Genomic DNA, 23,947 nt, shown 5'->3' with positions numbered 1-23,947 from the left:
CGTTGGTCCATCTAGCTCAGGACTGACCACAATGGCTGGCAGCAGTGGCTCTCCAGGGTTTCAGGCAAGGATGTGTTTCCCAGCCATACCTGGGCCTCTCTAATTTAGAGTTGCCCACACAGCATGGGTGCCAACTTAAATAAAATATGGGGAGCCCCACATAATGGATCACAATACATGGCGCACACACCATGTGAATGGCAATACCCATTAACTTTGTGGGGGGAGGCACTGGCCCCCTCAAATATCTTATTGGGGCGCAGCTCCTCAGAATGGGCTCCTATGCACACGCAGTGACAAACAGCAGCTCTAAGTTCCAGGTAAGGACATTTTCTCTAGTCCTACCTGGAGATGCCTTTAGGGATTGATAACCTTCTGTATGCAAAGCAGCTGCTCTTACCACTAAGCTGCACAACCTCCATGGCTTCCTTCTTTTCTTCCCCCTTTCCCTTTTTAATACTTTTGTTTCCTCCACACACACACACACACACACACACACACACACCACCCTCTTACTTCCTCCTCCTCTTTTCTCTAAGCCCTGCAATAATAATGGCCTTTTCTTCTATCCAACTAACTGCCCGCTCTGCAGCAGAGAGTTCCAGTGGAGTGGGAGGCAACTCTAGCCAGTGAGGAGTTAACTTCTTCCCCATGCAATTGCCTCACCCCTTGGGCCCCACCTCTCTCCCTCTCCCCCCCTTTTTAGGGGGGGAGGGTGTCTGTCCAGACTGCTGTTGAAAAACAAGGCTGTGGGTGATCTCCCCTTCCCCCAATTCAGCTGTGTGTGGCTTCCAAAGACAGCATAGGACAGCTGCATTCACCCACCCTGGCCTTGCAGATGGATGGAGAAACGTGTGTTTGTGTGTGTGTTAGAAATCTAATTGTCTGCTGTCTAATCCATCAGACGTTTTGCACGAGACCTTCCAGGCAATCCAGCAAATGCAGTCCTGCCAGCCCCTCTCCTGTCTTTGAACTGCAGGGTGATTTCATTGCCTTCACTGCATGTGCACGGACACACACACACACACACACACACACACACACACACTGTGTACAGAATAGGGGTAGCCAGCCTGGTGCCTGCCAGATGTTAGGATCCAGATCCCATCAGCTGCAGCAAACCTGGACAGTGATCAGGGATTGCTGGAGGTTATCCCGGCTCAGGATCTGATGACCTCCATATTGTCTGCACTGATTGGCAGTGGCTTTTAGTCTGGGAGTCTCTCCCAGCTTTACCTGGAGATGCTGCCAGGAATGGAACATGAGACCTTCTGTATGCAAAGCAGATGCTTTATCTTGAGGCTCAGCTCTTCCTAAAACGTAAGACCCTAGTCCTCGTGGTTCTGAATAAGGAGCTGATTTAAACAAAAACATAGGTAATGATGCCTTATAAATCTCTCACATCCTCTCTGAGATTTGAGCTGAGCTTCAGCTGCATAACATAGGAAGTTGCCTTAAATTGTGACTCAGTACAAATGTGACCATTTAAAACTGTGGTCTATTGGTACATCTAGTTCAGTGTTGTCCACACTGACTGGCAGTGGCTCTCCAGCATTTCACACAGGGAGTTTCTCCCAGCCCTACCTGGAGATGCCATTGGGGATTGAACCTGGGACCTTCCACTTGCAAAGCTGATGCTCTACTACTGAGCTACAGCCCTTTTCTAGCTCTACAACATCTTTTGTGAGATGGACAGAGTGGAGGGGTACACACTCCTGAATCTTCCAGTTTTCCAGCAGACTGGATCGTAGGTATAAATCAGGATCATAGGATGTCCATAAGTTATTTATACCCCACCCATCTGGCTGGGTTTCTCCAACCACTCTGGGCGGCTCCCATCATCATCATCATCCTGTGATAAAACATCAAACATTAAAAATTTCCCTAAACAGGGATTTTGTAGACAAAACCGCAGTACCTACGCAAAATGGGGAGGGCTATTAGCAGTTTTAGGGGAACCCCAAGGTTTAAGTACAAAAAACTATAGGTAATAAAAATTATGGTAAGGGTGTGTAGGGGAACTTAGAGAGAAAACAAGAACTCAGGGGCCATGGAATACTCACTATCTATTGGATGGGAAGTGGAAAACGTGAGTTGAGAGGAATGGAGAGGAAAGGAGAGCCTGAAAAAGAGCACATCTGGCTGATTGGCTTGGATCCCTGAACAAGAGCACACCATAATAACAAACAACAATTATCAGTACAGTGGTACCTCGGGATGCCAACAGGATCTGTTCCGGACCCCCGTTCGCATCCTGAAGCGAACACAACTCGCGTCTGCGCATCTGCACGGGTTGCGTTTCGCCGCTTCTGCGCATGTGTGTGATGTCATTTTGAGCATCTGCGTGAGCGGTGAAACCCAGAAGTAACGCGCTCCGTTACTTCCGGGTCGCCGCAGAGCGCAACCCGAAAATGCTTAACCCGAAGCTACTTCAACCCGAGGTATGACTGTACTTGCCCTACACCAGCAGACCCCAGGGTTGGTTACAAAGATCTAAAATTAAGAAATGGTTAAGTGAAAATCTAGTTACAGGTCCTGCTTCTACACTCTAATAGCGATCTCCAGCACTGGGTTACAATGACAATGTAGCTAACATGGGAATCAAGAGGGAAGATTCAGCACCCCTGAAGGAACCCTATGGTTTCTTAAAGGAAGAAAAGAAAAACTTCAGCAAAGAACAGCTTGATGAGGACTGAGGACTCAGCTACGTTAGTAAAAAACCCCCACAAACAAACAAAAAACGTTTTAAATGTGTTATAACACTGTGACCCCAGATGGTGCTATAGAGGTCTGTCTTTTGGCAACTTGATTTCCCATTATGAAGTTTACAACGCGTTTTCCTGAAACGTTTTTTTGATGTGTCTAGATCCAGCCTGAAAATACTCAGCGGCTGGAGAATGCTGACCAACCGTTTTGGGAAAGGAACAGAAAAATAGTGGGGGAATGGCATGAAATTGAGTACAGTGGTACAGTCATACCTCGGGTTGCGAACGTGATCTGTGCGGGCGGCACGTTCGCAACTCGCAGCATTCGTAATTCGTGATTCGGCGCTTCTGTGCATGCACATGATGTCATTTTGTGCTTCTGTGTATGCGTGAGTGCTGAAACCTGGAAGTATCCTGTTCTGGTACTTCTTGGTTTGGCATGGTCCACAACCCAAAAACGTGCAACCCGCAGCATTCGCAACCTTAGGTATGACTGTACCTTGGTTCTCAAACTTAATCCGTTCTGGGAGCCCGTTCCAAAACCAAAGTGTTCCAAAACAAAGGCACACTTTCCCATAGAAAGTAATGCAAAATGGATTAATCCATTCCAGACTTTTAAAAACAACCCCTAAAACAGCAATTTAACATGAATTTTACTATCTAACGAGACCATTGATCCATAAAATGAAAGCAATAAACAATGTACTGCAGTCACACAATCAATCAATCAATCAGTAGCTGAACAGGGTTCCACACAGTCACAAAAAGAAAACAAAAAAGCCGCAAAAACAAAAATGCGAAATAAATAGCAAAAACAGACAGACCTCAGCGTAACATTCAGAATGGAAGTATGGCACTCAAATTGGAAGTGCAATACTCAAAACAGAGCACGTTCCAAGTTGTTTGAGTATCAAGGCTTTTGAGAACCAAGGTAGCACTGTATCTTGAAAGAGGTGTGGCTGGCAGGCTAGAACACTGAGTGGCAACACTTTGCTGCAAGTTCCTCCTGCTCAGGTGCTCTACCACTGAGCAGCAACTGGTGGGAAATCTGCCTTCTTAGACTCCTAGTGGACTTCCTCTGAGTTGGAACTCCTGTGCCTCCGAGCTCTGATTGCAGATTTCCTGCTTCTGGGAAATATGTAGAAATGTAGTGCTCCCCCATATGAAGCTAATGTGCAACTAAATGTGCAATGTGCTGTGGACTGATGAACACACTATTTGAACTGTCACCCAGGCCATGGCGCATGCAAGGACCACATGGGTGTCACATTCTCATGATGCAAAGAAAGCCGCAGATGTTGTAAGCTTACACTTTGCTTGAGGGGTTTGGTTTTTGTGACATTCCAACAGGTGCTGGCCAGACCTGCAGCTCCTGGGCTGAAGTGTAGATCGGGACCCAGTGATTCAAGGATTGGTCTGGTGTAGTGATTAGAGTGTTGGACTAGGACCTGGGAGATGTGGACTTCAGTTCCCCCACTTGGCCACAAAGCTCACCAGATGACCTTCAGGGCCAGTCACTGTCAGCCTATAACCTACCACACTATATTGTTGTAGGACTAAACCTGGATTGGGAGAACCATGTATGTCACCTTGAGCTCCTTGGGGGAAATGTGCGGTATACAAATAATATTTATATCAGGTTGTATCTGGTGTGTTGGAGTGGTTAGAGTGTTGACCTAGGACCTGAGAGACCAGGCCAAATGGGGATTTGAACCCTGGTCTCACATATCACAGTTCAACATTCTAACCCAGCGTTTCTCAACCTTGGGGCCCCAGAAGTTGTTGGACTACAACTCTCATAATTCCTGACCACTGGTCCTGCTAGTGACTCTGAGTATATTTCACTAAAGATGATGGGAGTTGTAGTCTAACAATATCTAGAGACCCAAGGTTGAGAAAGGCTGCCTAACCACTTCACCACACTGGTACAGCCGTCATGACTAATAGCTATTGACAGCCTTCTCCTCCTCCTTGAATTTGTCCAATCCTCTTTTAAAGTCATCCATGTTGGTGGTCATCACTGCCTCCTGTGGGAGCGAGTTCCACAGTTTAACTCTGCACTGCATGAAGAAGTCCCTTTTATCTCTCCTGAATCTTCCCACTTTCAGCTTCATGGGATGTCCATAAGTTCTAGTATTATCTACTTTCTCCATGCCATGAATAATTTAATGCACTTAGTATCACAGAATCTTAGAATTGTAGAGCTGGAAGGGACCCCAAGGGTCATCTAGTCCACCCCCCCTGCAATGAAGGAATCTCAACTAAAGGATCCATGACAGATGGCCACCCAACCTCTGTTCAAAAACGTCCAAGCAAGGAGAGTCCACCACCTCATGAGGGAGTCTGTTCAACAAACAGCTCTTAATGCCAAAAAGTTCTTCCTGATGTTTAGTTGGAATCTCCTTTCTTGTAACTTGAATCCATTGGTTTGGATCCTAGCCTCCAGAGCAGGAGGAAACAAGCTTGCTTCTATCACATTGCATCTCACTTGCCTTTTCTCTGAACCCAAAAGTTCCAAACGCTGCAACCTTTCCTTGTAGGGGGTCATCCCATCCCCTTGATCATTTGCGTTGTCCTTTCCTGGACTTTTCCCAGCTCTGCAATATCCTTTCTGAAGGGAGGAGACCAGTGCTGTGCATGGAATTGTTCCCTGTTCCTTAATAATACCAAACAGATCCATGCCGAAATAGTAGACTTGTCAGAATTTCCAGGTGGGCAGGCAGGTATGCACCAAAATGCAGGGGACATCAAAAACTGAAAAGGTCCCTCTACTCTGCTTGGAAAGGGATTCAGCCAAGGAGATCTCCTTGCCCTGGGAAACAAGAGCAGGTTCGATCACCCTCTCTAACCTTCTTATTAAAGTTTCTGAATCATATTTGCTGAGAGCAACTCAGGGATTTGCTGCTCCATCTTCTACTGAGCTCCTGCTGGTCTAGTGCCTTACTCTCCTGTATGGAATCTCCTTCTCTTTTTTCTCCTCTTTGGCTTTTGCTATCCCACCACCCCCACACAACTTTTCTTCTCTCAGTTATCTCATCCTGTCCCCCTCCCCTGTTTTTTTCCTCCCCTCCTGTCTGGTTGATTTACTTGCGGTCTGTGTTGAAGTGGCTCAGCTGGATGGTGGACCTCTCACTGTGAGCCGAGGAGCTAAGTCTGGCCTTTGAAGGGTGCTTCCCCTCCTCAGTGGAAAAGAGGCATCCTGCCAGAGGGAGACACATCCACAGAGGGGCAACAGAAGACACCCATCCAGAGACGCAGCTGGGCAGCAGTGTGTGTGGGGGGGGACGGATGGACGAGATACCAGTGTCCAAGGTGATTTCCCATACAAAGCTGATTTTGTTTGCTGCAGATACCTCTCTTTCACATTTGCTGAACTGACACTTTCTAGATTAACAACACAAGAATGTAAGAGCCTGCTGAACCAAGCCAATCTAGTTCATTTTTTTAAAAAAAAAGATATTTATTGAGGTTTTACAAAAACATAGGTTTACAAAATAGAAAAAAGTCATATAGAAAGAAAAAGATACCAAAATGAGAGCATACATAAAAAAGAAAAAAGAAGACTAAAAATACGAAATACAAAAAATAGATAAAAAAGAATTAAAAACAAATCCGTTTTTTGTAACTTTAAACTCATTTGCTTGTTTCCTTGGCCTCCTCTCACCTCCCCTTTTTGTATTCCCATTTAAATAATCAAATCAGCAAATCCTTACCCTCTTTCGTTTATCTTAACTCTATATCTTAACATATTATAACTCTATATTTTCATCCATTATCAATTCATTTTTGCATATTCTTATTAACTTTGTTGCTAATGCCACTTATTTTCAATCCAACATCATTTTAACATTCATTAATTTTACAATGTTTCTGCAAATAGTCTTTAAATTTCTTCCAGTCTTCTTCCACCAACTCTTCTCCCAGGTCTCGGATTCTGCCAGTCATTTCCGCCAATTCCATATAATCCATCACCTTCATCTGCCACTCTTCCAGGGTGGGTAACTCTTGTGTCTTCCAATACTTTGCAATAAGTATTCTTGCTGCTGTTGTTGCATACCAAGCCAATCTAGTTCAGCATCCTGTTCTCACATAGGCCAACCAGATTCCAAGGACCAGAGAGAGATGCCTTGGGGCCAGGTCCAGCCCACAGGCCAGAGGTTTGCCGCCTCTCCCCTCAGAGATAATCTTGCGCAAGTCTTATTGATAGTGTCATCAATTGGTGCTAGCTGCGATGACTGTTTTGTCTGAGCCAGCAATTATTCTGGATGCCTGTTGCTGGAAGCCGCAGGTGGGGAGAGAGCTCTTGTGCTCAGGTCCTGCTTATGGGCTTCCTATAATGGGCATCTGATGCTAGACTAGATGGGCCATTGATCTGCTCCAGCAAGCTCTGCGTATGTGCTCATGGTGTCAATGCTTGTGTGGGAGAATGTCCCACTGGATCAAGTCCACCACACCTCCAGAAGGAATTTTAGCTCTGCTTTGTTGCCTCCTAGGGTGGTGATCACTTGCTGCTTCGTTAACAACCTCGGCTTTCACTGTAGATGTCTCTTCCTTGTTTGCAAAAAGCCTGCTCTCTCCCCCACTTCTTCACTCCTTCTGAGGTTACAGAAATTATTTCTCTTAACCCCCCCCTCCAAACCGGAACATCTGCAGCCCTAAGTGCTGTTGATAAACAGCACAGGAGATCCAGAGAATAATCTCTTTCGGCTTGGTGACGGCAGAGACGCATATCTGAGTTCCTGGCAGGCACTCAAAAGCACTCCCCCTGCCCCACCCCACAAATTCCCTGCCTGCTCGATAAGCTAGACAAGGGAGGGAGAAGGAGGAAGGGAAGAAACGGCCCCAGGTTCTCATCCCAGGATCTGAAATTCTAACTAGAACATCCTGTTTTGTTCCCACCTTTTCTTCCGTACTCTTTGGCTGGCTACATTTTAGGCTGCAGGGAGTAGACTAACCAGTAGGGGCTGGTCTCTTAGAGCAGATGGAACAGGACTCTACCAGCCTCAATCTGCCTGCATCCAGTCCCCACTTGCCTGACTTCTTAGTACAACCAATCAGGGTGTGACTTTGCCTGGCGTGGACTCTGGCACCACCTACTGTTGGTCTCCCTGACTTCTGCCCTACCAGTGGAGGCTGGTCCATTCAGGCAAATGGGGCACCAACCTCACTCTGCCCTCAGCCAGCCCCCACCTGCCTGCCTTCCTATATATAACCAGTCCAAGGGGATGCCCTGCCTGCCCTTCCTCCTCCATAAGTCTCAGTGATGCCCTTGCATAACTTAGCAAGGAGAAGGATGGGGACAAAACTAGAACTAGTTGGCTCCATCTGTGATTGGCTCTGGCTCCACCTACTGTGGGGGCTCCCTGCCTTCTGCTCCACCAGCCACAATAGGCTCCAGTCACCATTGGGCCTGAGGGATAGTCATCCTCAAGTTCTCAGCATCCTCAACTAGGGATGAACAAATTTGCCCATTTCAGTTTCCCTCAGTTTTTCATTCTTCAAATCTTAAGTTTAGTTCTTCACATTTCCACATCAGCCTGCGTTGTTTTTTTTAATCATTAGCATTTTAGTGGGAATATACCCCTCTGTTGTATACAATTTTGTCTAACACACACATTTTGGCAAAGCAATTGTTCCTAATATTTAAATGCCTTTCTGTTTGTCATTTTCACAAAACATGCACCGTTTTATGCACACTTTACTTCAATACATGCATTTTTGCAAGTATTACCTGGCTGAGAACTGCATTGCAAAGTGCAGAAATGAATGGATTTTGAAGGATGGTTGTGTTTTGGTGTTATTATTGCCATGTTTCAGAAAGTTTGAATTAGATGGGTTTCCCTTTCATGGGAAATGGAACTGACTGTCCTTCACCCAGCCACGGCCATTTTCTCTGGCCGTCGGCCATTCTGGCTGAGGTTAATGGGGGTTCAACATCATCTGGAGGGAGCCACCTTGCCTCTCCCCATTCTAATTATTGCCTCTCCCTTGAGGAAGCATTACAGTGGTACCTCAGGTTACAAACACTTCAGGTTACAAACACTTCAGGTTACAGACTCCGCTAACCCGGAAGTAGTACCTCGGGTTAAGAACTTTACCTCAGGATGAGAACAGAAATTGTGTGGCGGCGGCGCAGTGGCAGCAGCAGGCCCCAGTAGCTAAAGTGGTACCTCAGGTTAAGAATGGTTTCAGGTTAAAAATGGACCTCTGGAACGAATTAAGGTCGTAACCAGAGGTACCATAAGCCCCCAGAGCGCTTCTCCTGGAAGACTAGTGATCTTTGAAGTCTACATCATTCATAACTGAACCCCATACACACCATTCTTATTTTCTTGAAAAGTGAAAAATAGACAGTAGAGTGGAACCTCGGGTTGCGGACGTAATCCATGACGGAGGCACGTCTGCACCTACAGCATTCATAACCTGCAGTGCCGCGTCTGCGCATGCACATGCCGCGATTTGGCGCTTCTGTGCATGCACAAAGCATGATTTAGCACTTCTGTGCATGCGCAAGCAACAAAACCTGGAAGTAACCCTTTCCGGTACTTCCGGGTTTCCCGCAGTACGCAACCTGAAAACACGTAACCCGAAGCTTTTGTAACCCGAGGTACCACTGTACGCTAGTCCTCAAGTTTCTGAGCCTTTATCTCCCTCTCTCATAGAACTAGAACTCATGGACATCCTGTGAAAATTGATGTTGGAAGATTCAGGAGAAATAAAAGACAGTACTTCTTCACACAGCACATAGTTAAATCATGGAGCTCCCTTCCACAGGAGGCAGTGATGGCCACCAACCTGGATGGCTTTAAAAGAGGATGAGACAAATTCATAAAGAAGCATGCTGTCAATGGCTACTAGCCATGAGGGCTATGCTCTGCCTCTGCAGTTGCAGGCAGCAATCCTTCTGAGTACAAGTTGCTGGAATTTGCAGGAAGGGAAAGTGTTCATGTGCTTGAATCCAGCTCGTAGGCTTTCCAAGGGGTATCCGATTGGCTACTGTGGGAACAGGAAGCTAGACTAGGTGGGCCATTGGCCTGATCCAGCAGGCTCTTCTTATGTTCTTATATCAGTTTTCCGCAAGGCTGATGAGGCTTGAAAAGCAGCCTTCAGTCTAACAGCAGTATCATTCTCAAGACGTAAATAATTGTTTTGATTTTCACTAGTTCCCCAAGCTTAGCTAACAGTTTAGTGTGTAGGCTGATTCCTTGGGCAGAAATGAAACAGCTGTTCTCTCAGGGCTTGCAACCACTGGGGTTCACATGTCAAGAAATCTTCCTCTGTTTGCCGGATCTGCATGCATGATCATAAGAACTAATAAGTGCCTTGGTGCATCAGGTTAAAGGTCCACCTAGTCCAGCATCCTGTTTTCAGAGTGACTACCCAGATGTTTATGGGAAACCCACAAGCAAGAACTGTGCAAGAGCAATCTTCCCTCCTGGGGTTTCCAGCAACTACTGTTCAGAGACATACTGCCTCCTACAATGAAGGTAGAACATCAGAACGCAAGAGCGGCCATCTATGAGATCCTATCAATGTCATGTCAGTTTCCCCTCTGAGGACTTGCTTGCTCCACCAGAGAGAAATTGACCTGGGATGTATGATCTGTAGTGACAGCTTTATCACCTAAGTGGGGCCGTTCCCCAGTCTTGGCTAGTACATAGTTGGGCTGGACCAGAAGTGAGGACAAAGTGAATATTCACCAGGAGGTGGAACACCTCATTGGAAATGACAGGATATGCTGTCAGGGACAGCTGTCAGATTATAGGTGGCTTCTGTGTTGCTTGTTTATATTGCTGCCACATTACCCAGAGAAGCGTAGGGGTGGGGTGAATCTGTTCGCAAAGCCCTTTTGCCACAATCGACCCAAGGGGGGCCAAAGTCACGATATTCTTGTTTCTGCAAGTCTCCTACCTGTTCTGCATGATGGTGGGGAGTGATAGGCTAAAATTCACACATCATTTACAAGGCAATTGACTAATATTCCAAGTCTACCTTTTAACGGGTGGAGAACCTCCAGACTTTGCAAGACTTGATTTCCAAAACCCTTGCATCATCTTGATCACCTTCTTCCGCATACTTTCCAGCTTGTCAGAATGTTCTTTAAACTGTGCTGCCCAGAACTGGACACAGGACCCCAGGTGTGGTCTGACCAAGGGAGAATACAGTGGTACCTCGGGTTACAGACACTTCAGGTTACAGACTCTGCTAACCCAGAAATAGTACCTCGGGTTAAGAACTTTGCTTCAGGATGAGAACAGAAATTGCACGGCAGCAGCGCAGTGGCAGGCCCCATTAGCTAAAGTGGTACCTCAGGTTAAGAACAGTTTCAGGTTAAGAACGGACCTCCAGAATGAATTAAGTTCTTAACTCGAGGTAGAGTCATATTATGACTTCCCTTGAATGAATGAATGAATGAATATGCTTTAAATGTCTGGTAAACAGCCTTATTGGAAAATAATAATAATGATTTAAATGTATTGTAAAGGTAAAGGTACCCCTGCCCGTACGGGCCAGTCGTGTCCGACTCTAGGGTTGTGCGCCCATCTCACTTAAGAGACTGGGGGCCAGCGCTGTCCGAAGACACTTCCGGGTCACATGGCCAGCGTGACAAGCTGCATCTGGTGAGCCAGCGCAGCACACGGAAACGCTGTTTACCTTCCCGCTAGTAAGCGGTCCCTATTTATCTACTTGCACCCGGGGGTGCTTTCAAACTGCTAGGTTGGCAGGCGCTGGGACCGAGCAACGGGAGCGCACCCCACCGCGGGGATTCGAACCGCCGACCTGACGATCGGCAAGTCCTAGGCGCTGAGGTTTTACCCACAGTGCCACCCGCGTCCCAAATGTATTGTACTCAGCTCCATTTGGATTAATTAATAATAAACCCTAGAATTCTAGAGTTCGTGGTACCTGATAATCTAGTCTAAACCTCCCCTCCCCCGCAATGCAGGAATCTTAACTAGATCATACAAGACAGATGGCCATCTAACCTCGGTTTAAAAACCACCAAGGAACCACCCACCTCTCCTGGGTGTCACTTCCACTGCTGAACAGCTCTTACTGCCAGCAAGTTGTTCTTGATGTTAAGCAGGAATTTCCTTTCTTGCATGCTGCACAGCCCCATTGGAATAGTAGTAGTGGTGGTGGTGGGAATGCTTTAAATGTATGTATGCATGCAGCCACATTTGGAATAATGTGCAGAGTTTTGGTTCAAAATTGACAGGAAAAAATACTATGGACTGTCTAAGTAAAAAGGGCCTGTTGGAGCATATGTTGGAGAAAATAAGAGGAAATGCTGTGGGCGTGTGTGTGTGTGTGCGCGCTTGTGCAATCAAACCCGAATTGCTGCCTTTTGAGATCCGGGCTGTGCTGAGGAATGCGCCTCGCACACAAGTTAAGCACGGAGGCTCTGCACATTCGTCCTCCCTCCCTCCCTCCGCTGCCGTCTGCCGGAGAAGAGCCTTCCAGGCAACACAGCTCAGAGGCAGCCTGTCTCCAGTTTGACCGCTCCTCCCCCTCCCTGCTCCACCCTGTCTGCCCCACTTCCTCATTCCCGGCAGCCCGGTTGCACAAGAACAGGATGGGGCTCTCCACAGGATTAGGGCGAGGTCTTGAAATCTGAGTTCCTTCTTTGCTGTGCGCTGAGAGGGAACCAACAAACAAACAGACTGTGTCTTTCTCTCCGTGTGTTGGGTTCTTCTGATGAAACCCAGGCAACACCACCAGCAAGCAAAAAAGAAAAAAAAAGGGGGGGAGAAAAAGCCTGTTTTTGGAACGCTGCTGTGCTGTTACCAAAAGAAAAGAGGGTTTCAAATCCATGCTCCTGTACCTGTTTACTTTGCTAGGGGCAGCTCCCTCACCCTCGACTCAGGAGGAAAATCACCACTGGGCCCCCATGAAACGCTGAATGTTGTGTTGCTGCAAATAGCTTCCAAAATTGCATGAATTGCAGCTCAGTGATGAGGAACTTTGTTGCTGACCGAGACCTGCATTCCCATACGGATGACCTTTTTGCGGGCCACATGCTAGGGTGTGTGATGGGCAGAGGTGAACATGGGCAGAGCGACAAGTGTACATTTTTGCTTTAGCACAGTACTGGGTTGGTTTTTCTGTTACCTCTCATGCACTCCTTCTCTCTTCCTTGGCAATTACTCGTAGCCGAGTAAGATTGTCTTCCATAAACATGGTTTTAACAATGAGTCCGTAAGTGACTGTGGAGGCAAATTCTGGATCTACACGTCCTTCCGCAGTGGGGACATTGGTTTCCGGCTGGGAGTTGATCACTCCCACTCCTCCTCTATCCGCTGAGGCACATGAGAGCCATGGTAAGAGTCTGAGGGAGCATTTCCAGGCAGCCAAAAGTGCATACGGAGGGTGCGCTCTGGGGAGAGCAGGTCTGGCTGAGAAGGTGTAGCCCAAGGTGAGTACCAAAGGGCCAGATTGAGAGGCCTGGAGGGCTGCATTTGGATCCCAGGCCTGAGGAAGTCCCCTTGTGATATAGGGATGTGGAGATTATGTGGACCTAGACTGATGGCGAACCAGCCCACCTAATGTTCATCTCATTGAGACAAGGAGGACCTGAGCACAAGAGCCCTCTCCCTTCCTGTAGCTTCCAGCAACTGGGATTCAGAAGCATTGCTGCCTGTTATCTGGTGTGGCAACATAAAGAATCAGGGAGGAATCAGCAACTACAAAGATAGGAGAGTTTGTAGGTGTGTTACTTTGGGACAGAAGCCCACTTCATTCACTTGGCAGGAGGAGCTGGAGCATAAACAAAGATGATCAGGGTAGATCAATGGGGGCAAATCTAGTCCAGCATCCTGTTCTCAGTGGCCAACCAGGTGCCCATTTTGGGAAACCCACAAGCAGGACATGAGCACAAGAGCCTTTTCCTCTCCTGTGATTTCCATCAACTGGGATTCAGACCATTGAGGCAGGCCATAAGCATCCTGGCTATAGCAATTGAAAGCCTTAACCTCCATGAATTTGTCTACTCTTTGAAAGCTGTCTAAGTTGGTGGCCATCATTTCCACCCATGGGAGCAAGTTCCATGGTTCAGCGATGTACTGAGTGAAAGAGATACTAGGGTTAGACCCTGGCACTTTCTGCATGCAGAGTAGATGCTCTGACAACTCCCATCATCCTCGAACATTGACCATGCTGGTAGAGACTAATGGGAGCTGGGGGCTCCATCAACAACTGGAGGGCCACACATTCCCGCTTCCCTCAGTTGTTGGAATCCAACTCCCATCATCCCTGCTTGGCCACACGCACTGGTCCAACAGCATCTAGAGGGCCATCAATTTCCCACTCCTCTAAGGCATGTTCTGCTTTCTGTTTTCACTTGGATTCTCCCGGTCTGCTGACGTGAGCTACATATACAAAACAGGAGTTTACATCTGAAACTCTCTGAAGAATTAAGGCGTTAGAACTGATCTCTGTGTGTGAAGTGATGCTGAGTCTGCACTCTCGCTTAACAACCTGAAGGAGCACCTTGCTGGATCAAAGTGTGGCTCGCTCAGGCCACATTCACACCATGTAGTGAAACCACTATGATGATGCTTTCAATCGTCAATGGCTTCCTCAAAAGAATTATAGAAACTGTATTGTGTTAAAGGTAGTGAGAGTTCTTAGGACGCCCCCGCCCCACCCAGTTGCCATCACAGATCTACATTTCCCAGTGTGCTTTGACAATAATAGAATCATATAATTGTAGAGTTGAAAGGGACCTCAAGCGTTATTCAGTCCAGGCCAGTGAAATGCAGGAATCACAACTAAAGGGTCCCTGACTGATGGTCACCCAACCTCTGCTTAAAAACCTCCAACGAAGGAGAGCCCACCAACGTTCGAGGGAGTCTGTTCCACTGAAAAACAACTCTTACCACGGGAGAAGTGAGGAGACATGGCTGTGGCTCCCAGGTCCCAGCGAGATCTCATAGACCTCCTCTTGAGAGATCGTGTTGGAACCTGAAAGCCACAGCTGTATGACCCCAGCAAACAAGGCTTCAATAAGGAATGGGCAGCAGCAAGTTGGGGTAGTAGTGGTGGTGTGGCACCTTCCCATTTTGCCTCAGGATGTGAAATGGCACAGGCCACCCCTGCCCTCTAGCAGCTTATTCTACAATATGGGTTACATGAAACTACACTCAATAAGATACAACACACCCATGCTATTTTATTTTATCATAGTTTATTTTTATCATCTCTCTGTTACTATGTTGTATATATGATAAATAAGCAAGGAAATTAAGATTCATTAAATTTTTGTTTGATCCACCACATTTTCAACGTATTTTCTTTTCTAAAAATGTGCAAGTTTTTTGTTAAACCTTAGCAATATTCTGCTGTACTCATGTTCCATGCCTGTGTGGATGCTATATAATGCTTCTATTTGGGTATCTCCTCCCTCTCATCTCTTTTTCATTTTTCTTCTAAATTTCAACTAAAATTATTTGAAAAGAAGGCAACAGCCTGCCGCTCCTGTTGACGCCCAGTACTATCTTCTTTTTTTTAAAGCATTTTTATCCAAACCTACATAACACAAAAGGAAAAAGGAATGGGAGGGAAGAAGAAGAAGAAGAAGAAGAAGAAGAAGAAGAAGAAGAAGAAGAAGAAGAAGAAGAAAAACAACTCAGGAATTATTTCTTAGTTGTAGAGTTCTTGTAAAGACCATCTGGAATGGAAAAATTTCAAGCAGAGAAGGAGCCAAAAGTAGCTGGTCTTCCAGGAGAGCAGATGGAGAGGTACTATAATTCCAGTTCTCTTCCTCTCATAGAGCCAGATAGAATGGCTGCTGTGGATTATGTATTCAGTGGCCCACTTCCTCTGATCATGGAAGTGAACTTAGCCACTGATCAGCAGCTTCACAACCACCCAACTAGCAGACTTATTCTCCACTGTGTCCCTGGGGATTCCACCCCCCTAAATATCATTTTGGTAAACCAAAGAGGCTGGAAACTGAGAACTCCCAGACACCCCCAACCCCCTTCTTATTCACAGGAGCTGGATCACCCAAGTCCCCCATAATGATGCCACCAGACTTGTCAGCTGGAAAAGGTTCAGAAAAGGGCAATGGAAATGGTAGAGGGGATAGAGTAAATCCCCTATGAGGAATGGTTGCAACAATTTGGGTCTTTGTTGTTGTTGTTTAGAGAAAATGCAATAAAGAAGAGGCATGATGGAGGTAGATACAGTTATGCCTAGTGTAGAGAAAATCTCCCTCTGTCATAATGCTAGAAGTCGGGCACATCCAATGAAGCTGAATGTTGGAAGATTCGGGACACATAAAAAAAGTCCTTCATGCAGTGCGTAGTCAGACTGTGGAACTCCCTCCCACAGGAGGCAGTGATGGCCACCAACCTAGGCGGCTTTAAAAGAGGATGAGATAAATTTGTGGAGGAGGATAAGGCTATTAATGGCTACTAGCTATGCTGTGCCTCCACTGCAGGAGACTGTGCGCTTCTGAATTCCAGTTGATGGAAACCTGTGCTGGAGATCTATTTTCAGGTCCTGCTTGTAGGCTTCCCACTGTTGCATCTGGCTGGCCACTCTGAGAACAGGACAGAATAGTAGTAGAGTTGGAAGGGACCATGAGGGTCATCTAGTCCAACCCCTTTCCATGCAGGAATCTTTTGCCCAACGTGAGGCTCAAACCCACGACCCTGAGATTAAGAGCCTCATGCTCTACCGATGCTGAGCTACATAAGCCCCCTTTGGCCTGTTCCAGCAGCCAGGATCTTCTGTTGTTCTACCATCACTATCTGAGACAGTATACCTCTGGATACTACTTCCTAGGAATCAGAGGTGTGGAGAATTGCTATTGCACACAAGTCCAACTCCTGGACTGCATCCCACAAACAGAAGCCCACTGGGATAGCAGTTGGAATCTGATTTCACTCCCAGCAAGAAAGAGCATCCTCCAGCACACTTGAGGGCAGGACCTTCATTTATGGTGGTGTTCTTCAACTTTGGGTACCCAAGGTTGCACCACAAATCCCATCATTCCCAGCTTGGACAATGGTCAGGGATGATAGGTATTGTAGTCTAGCAGCACCCAGAGCACTCAGGGTTGAAGAACACTGCAACAAATAATGCCTCCAAATAGCGGATTGCCCTCTATAGAGAGACGTGGTCTTAAAGCTGGTTTCCAGGCTTAATTCAAAATGACTTAAAAAGTCTGACGTAGTGCAGGGCTGAGATATATCAAGTCCCATATTCTCCTGTGTGAACCTTAAGTTCTCCCCAGAGTTTGAGATGAAATGTTAATGGGGTCTGGTACCTAAGATCGGCTTTGCCCAGCCTGGTGCCCTCCAGATGTTACAGGACTCCCATCACCCCCAGTCAGGATGGTGGGAGTTGTAGTCCAGCAATATCTGGAAGGCCAAAGTTTGAAGAACACTGATTTAATGCATGGAAGATGGGCTCTGTGATTCCTACATTATAGGGGGATGGACTATTCGCCCTCTGGGTCCCTTCCAAAATATACAATTCTGTGATTCTATGCTGTACAATTCAAGCATGTTTAATGCAAGTAAAGGAAAAGGTAAAGGGACCCCTAACTGTTAGATCCAGTCACGGACGACTCTGGGGTTGTGGTGCTCATCTTGTTTTACTGGCCAAGGGAGCCAGTGTTTGTCCGCTGACAGCTTCCGGATCATGTGGCAAGCATGACTAAGCTGCTTCTGGCAAACCAGAGCAGCGCACGGAAACACTGTTTACCTTCCCACCAGAGCAGTACCTATTTATCTACTTGCACTGGCATGCTTTCAAACTGCTAGGTTGGCAGGAGCAGGGACTGAACAATGGGAGCTTACTTGGTCGCGGGGATTTGAACCGCTGACATTCTGATCAGCAAGCCCTAGGCTCAGTGGTTTAACCCACAGCGCCACCCGCAAGTAGCTTCCCCAAAAGCATCCTGGGAGCTGCTGCTTTCCCCTTGCAGAACTACAGTTTCCAGCACCCTTAACAAACTACAATTTTCAGGATTCTTCCAGTAGGTGTTCAATGTGAATGTTGTGGATGTGACCACACAGACCACCACCTATTTTCCCACTGAGCAGAATACAGTAGAAGGGGCGGGCAGCACAGGATAAACAACTGGCGGGTTCCCACCTGCCCCCTCGCCTAGCTTTTACCACCAGAGGCAGCTGCCTAAGGGCCCCAGAAAAATGCAGCATCAAAAACCGCAATCACCCGTTTAAAGAAAAATCCAGAAATGCAAGCCGATTGTGGGCGAGGGTCTCAGCGCTCTCCCCGCGCCCCCTTTCTGGAGCCTCCGCTCTGGACTCGCTTCTCTATAGCTTATTTCTCTCCCAAGCTCGCTTTGCAAGCCTGCCTCCCTCCCTCCCTCTCTCTGGGGGGAAAAAGGTCATTGCGCAAATGATTAGTCAGAGCTCAGTTGCTACAGCAACCAGCCGCTGTATCTGGGACAGGCAATGCATTGAGGACAACAGCGAGGTCGGCCATTAGTGGAGGCTGCTGGGATAGGAAGCCTTTGTATCGACTTCCAAGGGAGGCAGCAGGCGAGGAGGCGAGGAGGCAGTGGGAGAAGGAGGCAGCTCACAGCCCCTTGCACCACCGCGCAGAAACTCAGCTGGGCAACAGAGATGGCAGACGATCTATCTCTCTCTCTACCTCTTTTGCATTGTGTGCAAGTCTCTGCTTTATATTTTCACTTACGTTTTTGTTTTATTTCATCATAGGCATGATAAAGTAGGTTGGATGGCCATCTGTCGTGGGTGCTTTAGCTGAGATTCCTGCATTGCAGGGGGGTTGGACTAGATGTCCCTTGGGTCCCTTCCAACTCTATGATTCTATGAGACTTTATGCATTTTTTTTAATCTATTAGGAACAACAACACACATAAAGAGTGCAGGGGGCAGATGGTGGGAAAGGGCTTGCTGCTCCCTGGTTAGAGCAGCAGCTTTGCATGCAGAAGGTCCCAGGTTCAATCCCTGGCATTTCCATATCCCCTGCCTAAAATTCTAGAAATCTGCTGCCAGTCAGTGTAGACAGCACAGAGCTAGATGGTCTGACTTGGAAAGTGTAGCTCTGTGGTAGAGCATCAGCTTTGCATGCTGAAGGTCTCAGGTTCAATCCCTGGCAGTGTCTCCAGGTAGGGCTTGGAACATCCCTTACCTAAAATTTTAGAGAGCTGCTGCCAGTCAGTGTAGACAGCACAGAGCTAGACTGACACGACCAGTCTGTCTCAGAAGAAGGCATGTTCCTGTTTTTCATCCATTTTTTCAGAATGTTGAGGACCTCAGTCTTGTTGTATTTTTAGGAAAACAGACATAGCTCAGTGGAGCAACTGTTGCTTCACGTGCAGAAGGTCCCAGATTTAATACATGATTATATCTCCAGGTAGGGCTGGTAATGTCCCCTGACTGAAACCCTGGGAGGGCAATTGCTGCCAGTCAGTGTAGACAAGACTGAGTTAGGTGGACCATGCTAAGAACTGCTTTTATGGGGTTGGGGGGGGGGCTCTTCAGACAATAATGGAAAGCAGCTTACTAAATTCTTCTCAGAGTAGACCTGTTGGAATTAATGTAGCTAAATTTACTGTGACCATGAATTTCAGTGGGTCAATTCTGAGCATGCTGTAGGCCCCATCTGCACAATTTGTTCAAAGCAGTATCATATCACTTTCAGCAGTCATAGCATCCCCCAAAGAATCATGGGGCTTGTAGTTTGTTAAGGGTGCTTAGAGTTGTTAGGGGACCCATTTTCCCCTCAAATAACTACAATTCCCAGATTACTTTTGTGGGAGGGAAAATATAAGGTCCCTGTGTGGCAAATAATAAAATAATTGGCTGGATGCTTGGATTCAAAATGCGGGGCATTACACACTCTCCAGCAGGAGACAGCCCCCAGAAGCAGAATTTAAACTCAAAAAGTCAAGCAGCACAGTGAAGTGTTAGGAATGTAGGCTGTTAAACCTTTAGCATATTGCATTTAGTCTGCTTGCAAAGTGCTCCCCTCTTTCTACCCCTCTTGCAATAAACAGAGCATACACTGTTAAGTATGTTTAAAATGCTTTACTTACAAAAGGTTCCAAAGGTCAGGTGCATACATTTATCCAAGCAGCAGCTAGGAGAATATAGGCAGAATATTCTTGGGTAGAAAATACAAAAAGGTAGCTTCAAACATGTGCTCTAAGCTTGCAGCAAAGCTTAGACACATCTTCCTTGGTCAGTTATATGGCATGGAGAGAGGTAGGGACCAGGAAGAGAAAGCTTCAATTCCTCATCAGAGAAGAGGGGGCATGATCTAGCTTAGTCTAGGGATATAACTTTGTGGTCTTAACCCCTTCATACACTAACAAGCACTCATGCATAGTTATGTCTGACTGCAATCTTCCACAAGTTTAACTAACAATCCCTCACCCCAGGAACCATGGGAATTTTAGGTCTCTGTGGATAATGGGGTTCTAATAACTCGTGGCACCCTTAAGAAACTATATTTCCAAGGATTCTTTGAGGGACGTTAGGACTGTTCAAAGAGGTATGATACTGCTTTAGATGCATGGTGCAGATGAGGCCTAACACTGGAAGATTTCAAATTATTGTAATTTAAAAGAATTCTACAAGTTCACAGAAAATAAGGATACCAGTGGCTCCTAGTCACAGTGACTATGCTCTGCCTCAATGATCATAAGAATGGACATGGGAAGAGGGGGGATGTGTGGCCCTCCAGTTGTTGATGGAGCCCCCAGCTCCCATCAGTCTCTACCAGCATGGCCAATGTTCAAGGATGATGGGAGTTGTCAGAGCATCTATCTGCTTTGCATGCAGAAAGTGGCAGGTTCTAACCCTGGCATCTCTCTTGGTACATAGTTGAACTCTGGAACTTGCTTCCATGGGTGCCAGTGATGGACACCAACTTGAATGGCTTTAAAAGAGGATTAGACAAATTCATGGAAGATAAGGCTTTCAATGGCTGCTAACCATGATGGCTGTGCTCTGCGTCCAAGGTCGGAGGCAGTAATGCTTCTAAATCCCAGTTGTTGGAGATCAAAGGAGAGGAAAGGGCTTCTTGTGCTCAGGTCCCGCTTGTGGGTTTCCCAAAATGTGCATCTGGTTGGTCACTGAGAACTGGATGCTGGACTAGATTGGCCCCCATTGATCTAGCCTGATATTCTGTGTTTATGTTCTTATGGTAAAAGCCACTCCTTTGGTGTTTGGGGATGGGGCACCCAGCTCCTCCTGCCAAGTGAATGAAGTGGGCTTCTGCCCCAAAGTGACACACCTATAAACTCTCCTATCTTTACAGTTGCTGATTCCTCCCTGATTCTTTATGTTGCAAAACCAGATAACATTTCCCAAGAACTGCTGGCTGGCACTCTCTCTCTCTCTCTCTTTTTGCAGAATGAACATCTTTTCCAAAAAGATTCCTCTCAATGCCTCTCAGTGGACTGGTGCCACAAGATTTGGCATAACTAAGGGAGAAAGGAAGTACATGGAAAGAGGAAAGGAGGCAGTCAAGAGAACAGGAGGAAGTGACCTCACTGGGTTGGGAGCTGGGTGCGGAATATGAGCACTCAGGTGTAAAGGGAAGCAGGACAGGATACAGACGGGGAGCAAAGGTGCTTTTCATGCCTGCGGTTTCCTTATTCGCAACAAGAAAGGGGCTAGTCTTATGGATGCCCATGCATGGTTGTTTTGCCAATGGAGATGGACTTCTCAGCCCCTTCCTTTGTGCAGGGAATGGACAAATGGGGTAACTTCCCTTTCCCCAATCTTCATCACATATTCCTATTCATATTCACATTGACTTATTTTTTAAATCTTTTATTTATTTATTATATTCATAATCATCCTATAATTCTAGAGTTTGAAGGGAACACCCCCTAGGTGTTTTGGGTTTTTGGTTTTTTTTTTGTTCAACCCCCTTTAATGCAAGAATCACAGCTAATGAACCCCTGACAGATGGCCAGCCAACCTTAGAAAGTTCTTCCAAATGTGTAGTTGTAATCCCTTTTCTTGTCATTTGGATCCATTGGTTTGGGTCCTCCCCAAAAAGCTTGCTCCATCTTCCATGGGACAGCCCTGCAGTTACTGGCTATCATATCTCCTCTCACTCTCCACTTCTCTAGGCTAAACACTCCCAACTCCCTCAACTGTTCCTCTCAAGGCTTAGTTTCCAGACCCTCAATCATCTTGGTCGCCCTCCTCTGCACACATTCCAGCTTGTCAAAATCCTTCTTAAACTGTGAGGCCCAGAACTGGAGACACTACTTTTCCAGTTCTACAATATCATTTTTTAAGTGAGGCGACTAGAACTGTATATTGTATTGTCCCCTATTTTTTTAATATTGCCAGACAGATCCATGCCCAAACACTAGACTTATTGAGATTTCTGGATGGGAAGAGTAGACAGTCATGCACCAAAATTCAGGGAACTTCAGGAACTGGCATACATTGAAAAGAGGTTGTGTTGTACAAAGGGCTAAGGAGACGCAGTTCAATTCAGGTCACCCTTAAAGACGAACCAACCTAAGTCACACTCTCCAAAACAATACCCCAGATGAAACAGAGCCATCCACTTCTCCATATTCTGCAATGCAGTTTCCCGGCAAAGTGTATGGAAATGCAGTAATTGGGGGGCAGAGTGTATATAGAAATGCATAGGATGGGGGGGGACAGCATGTGAAAATGTATTTGGAAACTCCATTGTCAAAATGTGTATGTTGGGCAAAATTGCGATTATAATGGACAGGTGAGGCCTTGTTGATGGTGCCTCCACCAGGGGCTGCCTGGTTGGTGCTGACCTGTGACAGGGTCTCTTCAGTGGTGGCTCCACAGTTGCAGAATGCCTTCCCAGGGTGCACCTATCTCCATCATTATTAACTTTAAGGAGTAATTTGAAAACAGTCCTATTTACCCCAGGAATTTGGTTGCCAAGGAACACTGTTCCTGGCAACCTTAAGATCATTGGATCATGATTTTCATTAATGTAGAATATTTTTAATTGTCATTGTTTGCTATCCTTGGGGAGGAAGGGTGGGATATAATTCCACTTGATCAATCAAACATGTATACATCTGAAGAATTTTGCACTTAAAATGCTGGTGGGTTTTCATGAGGGCTTATATAGGAAGTTCTATTGTACAGAGCTAGACCATGGGTCCATATAGCTTAGTGCTGTTTACACAGACTAGCAGCAGCTCTCCCAAGATTTTAGGCAGGAGTCTCTCCCAGCCCTATCTGGAGATACTGTTGGGGATTGAGCCAGGTGTTTTCTGCTTGCAAGGCAGATACTCTGTCACTGAGCTTTGGTCATTTCCCAAACGACCATGTTTGGTTTTAAATAAAAAAATGGCAAACCAATGAGGGAATGTGCATAATGGAACCAAAGACTGGAAGAGTGGCAAAACTGAAATGGACAGGTCCACTTGTTCCTCGCTGAGCACCTATTAAAGAGTTACAATTGGAATCGGGCTCGCTCTCCTCCCTTCCACAACCCTGGCAAATTCTTAGCCATCTCTCTCTCTCCCCCCCCCCCCCATTTTGCTCCTTCTTCCTGGGCTTCCTGCCATGCATGTCTGGAATACATTATGTACCTCGTGCTCGCTCCCCCCACCCCAGCTTGTCAAGCTGACTTTCCTTCTACCTTCTCCTTGGAGTCTTTTCTCAAGGCTCAGAAAAGCTTTTCCTGAACCAGCAAACCAACCCCCACTTTCCCACCAGTTTTCTTCTCGGCTGCTAAGATCTGATCGCCTGTCTGAAGGTGAATGTGGTGGCGGTGGTAGAGAAATTAAGCAGGACACTGAGATACTTCCTAACTCCAGATCTGATCTGATTTTTTAAAAGAGAAAATAAATTTCCTGCAAATGCTCACTTGGATTTTTCAGCTTGAAATTATTAATCCTCCACTTTGTCTTGGGGAGGAAAACACACACACACACACACACACACACACACACACACCCCATGTCTGAATCAGCCCCATTCAGACGCCTCATGTCTGAATGTGGTGGCCCAAATTTTAATTGGCCAAACATCTTTGCCCTGTTTGTCCAAGTCTCCTGTTCCAAATGTTGGTGGGTGTGCTCCTGTGGATGTCAAGTGATTGAAATGAAATTTGGTGAGCCTATTCAGGTCACAGGAGGTCTTTTGGATTGGAAGATGTGCTCCCTTGAATCAAATCCCTGCTCCCTGCATTTGATGCCGAGAGGAGAAAAGTGAAACCAACAACAGGAACCAGGTGTGGTCCCTGCCATGGGAGTCCTGAACTCTCCAAGCACA

General features: G+C 46.5%; 1 long non-coding RNA gene across 1 annotated transcript; it reads left to right on the top strand.

The window, feature by feature from the left end:
* The first annotated feature begins 18,157 nt into the window (after positions 1-18,157).
* Positions 18,158-23,539, top strand: LOC310754612. The gene is made up of 2 exons (XR_014543924.1): positions 18,158-18,351; positions 22,026-23,539. It is a non-coding gene; the product is annotated as an uncharacterized lncRNA (long non-coding RNA).
* Positions 23,540-23,947: the final 408 nt, after the last annotated feature.

Source organism: Podarcis filfolensis (assembly GCF_964270895.1).
Source record: "Podarcis filfolensis genome assembly, chromosome: Z".
Classification (NCBI taxonomy): domain Eukaryota; kingdom Metazoa; phylum Chordata; class Lepidosauria; order Squamata; family Lacertidae; genus Podarcis; species Podarcis filfolensis.
Note: the sequence above shows the minus strand (reverse complement) of the source record. Positions and strands in the feature narration are given on the sequence as shown.